Source organism: Rhincodon typus, chromosome 16, assembly GCF_021869965.1.
Source record: "Rhincodon typus isolate 14 chromosome 16, sRhiTyp1.1, whole genome shotgun sequence".
NCBI lineage: Eukaryota > Metazoa > Chordata > Chondrichthyes > Orectolobiformes > Rhincodontidae > Rhincodon > Rhincodon typus.
Window position 1 is genome coordinate 12,902,463 of NC_063347.1, and position 4,700 is coordinate 12,907,162.

The 4,700-nt window shown below is 36.8% G+C and overlaps 1 protein-coding gene across 1 annotated transcript in view; it reads right to left on the reverse strand.

Annotated features, from left to right (window-relative positions):
- Positions 1-229: 229 nt before the first annotated feature.
- Positions 230-4,700, reverse strand: part of LOC109912935 (guanine nucleotide-binding protein G(i) subunit alpha-2) — a 55,463-nt gene continuing 50,992 nt past the window's right edge. Inside the window, exon 5 of the mRNA XM_048606218.1 lies at positions 230-3,616. The gene's annotated coding sequence lies outside the window, so the exon portion shown is untranslated. The remainder of the gene's footprint in view (positions 3,617-4,700) is intronic.

Here is a 4,700-nt window from a genome sequence, read left to right on the forward strand (position 1 = left end):
ACACAGCAATGCTAGAGCAAATTTTTGTAGCTTTTTTTAGCTTAAGATACAAGATGATCTCAGGCCATTCTTGGAAAATGTCCAAGGAACCAGGAGCAATGAAATTAACAGTAGCTGGAGCAAGTCTCTGATTAAGAAATACCACATGGCACAAGTAAACACAAGATGAATTTTAAAAGAGAAAGTACATGGCAGAACAGCAACATTAATCAAGACAAAGTCACTGGGATCCTACTAAAAAGTATTTTATTAATTTGGTCTTTTATTTGTTTTTACACCAGGTAACATATTGTAAGAAACATACATGGTTGCGATGCATCTGGCCTCATTACAAACTAAACAGAGGTGTGGGTGTGTGTAAGTAACAATGTAACGACGACAATAAAAACTAGTCAAATATTGTCAGATAGTAAACCTCCCGCCCACCCAAAAAGGTTAACTTTACTCTCTGCAAAACTGTTTGCGTATCATCTGAGCCAACACATGGATATCAGAAAAAGCTTGAACAAAAGAAATTAACAAAATATTTTATTCCGTTTTGAAATTTCCTTCATATATTTAGAACTTTAACTCTCAAAGTTTCTATAATTAGCTCCTCCCTACCTATAACGTAGTTTTTGTAATCTACATTATGATGCAAGCTCAAGAATGACTGCATTTAAAAAAACAAAAAAATTAAATACAGAAAGGCTGCACATAGCTTGAAGAGATTTCTCAGAAAATTAAAGAATTGCAAGTGTGTAGGTAACTTTTCTACTACTTTCATGTTGCTATAAAATCATCCAATTAAAATTACCTGCCAAAATTGCATTGCTTAACTAAAATTACTGCATTCAAAAGAGTCTGCAACACCCAGCCTACTTACACATCAGTTTCTCAAAAGGTTATGTTTCCACCCACCCAGAGATTGGCACCAACTCCAGGGTTCAATCTTCCTCATGCTCCATGTATTAGCTGCTCAAACTGCATCACCCAATTGAACACTTTTTAACAAAGGCAAGGATTAATCATTTTTCCAATTGGACTTGAAAGTTTTTGTCTACATCTGATTTAAACACCAACACTTTAGGTTCCTAACAAAGCAAATTGGCAATGTTTGCTTAACATCCAGAATGTTAAAAGTGCTGCCATGTCAGGGGTTCTTGCCAGGTTTCTTACAAAACTTGCCAACCTGTTGCAACATTGTGCTTAAATGGATTACTGTACATAAAACATATTAGAGTTACACAAGACACAGAATAAATTGGAATCTTTTAAAATCTAGAAACCTTAATTACATCCAAGTGCAACCAAGACAGACCCTTCTTCTAAATTTACAAAAGTCATACACTTGACGTCCATTCGTAATTGATGATTTGAAGGAACATAAATAGTCAAAGCTCTTCGTACAGAGGAAGAATTGCCTGAGAAACAAGTTGAAACTGGAAAAGCCACCACTAGTGCTTACACAATCTGCAAGATACATCGTATTTTTTAAAAATGGCGTACATGAAATGCAATGGAAATTAGTTACTACAAATAAAGCATTTGCTTTTAATAAAAAGCCTACAGAAAACTGTCAATTTGTTACTTATCAATCTGTTACAATAATTCTAATGACCACCTCAGTCACAAGCATTTTTAATTACACTACATGTTCTAAACGAAGAGAGCATAAGTAGCTGCTAAATGAAACAGACAAAACACTCAAATGAAAAATAAATGGCTTTGAGCTTCAAATTTTCAGGCACTGGGTATCATTACACTAAACACAGGCCTCTTCTTCTCTGGTTAATATTCTAGCATTTCCAATCACTTGACCCTAAACTGGATTTGATGAATCGGTTGACAAAAAAAACTGGAGGAATGTTCAATTCAGGAGAGAATACACTGAGCTACAATTCTATGGGTGTGGTGTCAAGCACCAAATGACAGAAGTGAGCTACATGAACTGTGTCCCGTTTAGTCCAAGTTGCATCAAACATCATAAATTAAATTCCTGCCATTACCAAAACAAACAAGACTTGTATCTGGAAGCAGTCATCGACTTAGGATACTCTGCAAGCAATACAGATTTTGCTCTGCAGGATAGGTAGCTGAAATGTTGTTCATCTACTGCTTCGGTGAAGATTCTTAACTGCAGAACAGAATTTTAGTAAGATGCTTTCTTTAGTAATTCAGTAATGAAGGTACAGGCAGTTTAAGCACCAGTCAGAAGATGTGAATGTGATATTCTTAATTGCTGTTCATAGTGTTGTGCACTATTCAAGCCTCATTGCTATCAGTTTAGATGCTCTTTTCAGTTCTCATCAGTTACCAGATGGAATGCTATACTGTTGCCACAAATCCATTTACATTAAATGGGCAAGATAGAAAAGACTGATACAAGCAGCAGAGAGATGTTACAATAACCACATTACGTTTACATTGAATTTAAGCTTCCTTAGAATTTTGCAATCCATTCACTGGGAATTGGGAACAGATTTTTGGGTACTACAGATGAATGAACATGAATGCGTGTTGAATGGCCACTGTAATCATTCCATGAGACGGACAGGAGCTAAAGACTGTCCATGTGAGAGATGGATGTAAAGGAATTATTGGTAGAGGCTAGGGGGTGCAGTGGGAACACTTTTATTCCTCCAGACAAAAGGAAGCTGAAAAACATAGAAGAAATCCCAGCGGATTTAAACTTCTGATCCAGTAGCTGTAGCAAAATCCCAGTTAGTATTTGAAGAGTTAATGCTGCAAACAAGAAGCATTATCATTTTGAACAGAATGTCTCTGTTTGAGTAAAGTGAATAGACTATCGTCAAACTGTTCCTTCCCCACGGATACAGTATCGCTTGCTTGGACATGCAAAAGTAACCATTTCCATCAGAAATTAAGGGGAAAGGAAAAATTACCATTAAAAGTAAAGCAGAACTCAGTTACAGCTGTAAACAAAGTTATTTTCAAGGCACAAAACTTACTGCAGCAAAATTAATACCAGTACATGGTAGATTACTTACATTTTAAATATGTTAAATGAACTTGCAGCTTAGTAGCTAATAAAGCCTTCCTCAAGCAACTTTCAAAACCTATTAAAATCCTTTAGGAATGTATGCTGGTTGTGCAAATGTAAAGGAGACATTTATGTTTTACATGCAACTTGGTTGAAACTCTCCCTCCCACACACACACACACACACACACACACGGGAACAATTTTTTTTGCCCAGGAAAAAAAAATTCAATGAATCGGTGCAATGAACAGGTTTTGCTAAGCTGTTGTGTTTGTTTGGAAGATGATCACATTTATCACCTTTTACATGCTCTAAGCAACCAAAACACTTTTTAAAAAAATGTATCCATGCCTGACATAACCATAGAATGGAGAGTTCCACTAACACTAGCAAAGCACTTGCTAACTCAGCTCAAGGACATTTGCGCTCCTCTGAAACAAGACATTTTTTGTAAAAAATAAAATTAATTAAATAGTAAAAATTCTGCATCATCAGGGAAATAAAAAGATTGGGAAAGTTGGCAATGCATTGATGGTCTTAAGTCTCTTGTAAAAAGCAGTTAAAAGCAGAAAGCTGATTTTATTGGTGCAGTCCTTCCTCTGGGGTCCTCCGCACTGAGCAGTTCAAGTAACTCTGAAACAAAACAAAAATAGTAAGTTCAAAGAGCTGCAAAATTGTCTCATTACATACACATTATGCTGTGGTAAGTGCACAGTTTCATTTGTTACTCGTGGAAGTATTATTACCTGATACATCACAGGATGTGGAAATAATTGGATTCACACTTTACGGCCCCACAGGAAGAGAAATGCATCTAGCCGAGGATTTAAAGTTAATCAGAAAAATGCTCGCAGAAGATTTGTGCAACAGACAAGTCTGCACAAAGTAAGCACGAACACCTTCACAATGCCACACACAGGAAATTTCATATGCTCATGCATCAGCCAGTAAAACAAATCCCAATATCACAATACCAAGTTGTATTTATTTCATTCATGGGACACACCAGGACAGGTACATCAATAGATCGAGGGACATGGGCCATATGCTGACAAATGAATTTAGATTAATTTAGGACATCTGGTCAGCATGGATGGGTTGCGCCAAAGGGTCTGTTTCTGTGCTGTACAACTCTATGACTCTATGTGACCTAGTCCAGCAATTATTGCCTAGGGAGCATTTAAAAGTCAACCACTTTGCTGTGGGTCTAGAGTCAAACAGAGGCCAGACCAGGTAAGGATGGCAGATTTGCTTCACTCAAGGGCTTTAGTGAACCAGATCGGTTATGACGACAATTGACAGCAGTTGCCATTAGGCCAGCTTTTATTCCACATCTTAATAGAATTCAAATTTGAACAACTGCCATGGGGGGAGGAATTCGAATAGTGAGCGGATTTGATCTGGACGGTAGCAATAAAGTTCTACTTTAACTACCAACCACTGCAAAATTCATTTTAATTAAATCAAATGAGTTGCAAAGGCTACTATTCAGGAGAATGATCTATAGTGGGACCCTGACTAATCTCTCTCTGCACCCGCACCCATCCCAACTTTATCACAGGGGCAAAGATATCATTTGTTTGTTTTTATTGTTGTTCTGGTGAAAAATGGTTAAATTGGTTTAACCATCAAGGGATGGCAACAAATGCTAGTATCACTTACATTTCATGAACGAATTTAAAAAGAAAACACATTCCGAGAACAAACTAATACACAT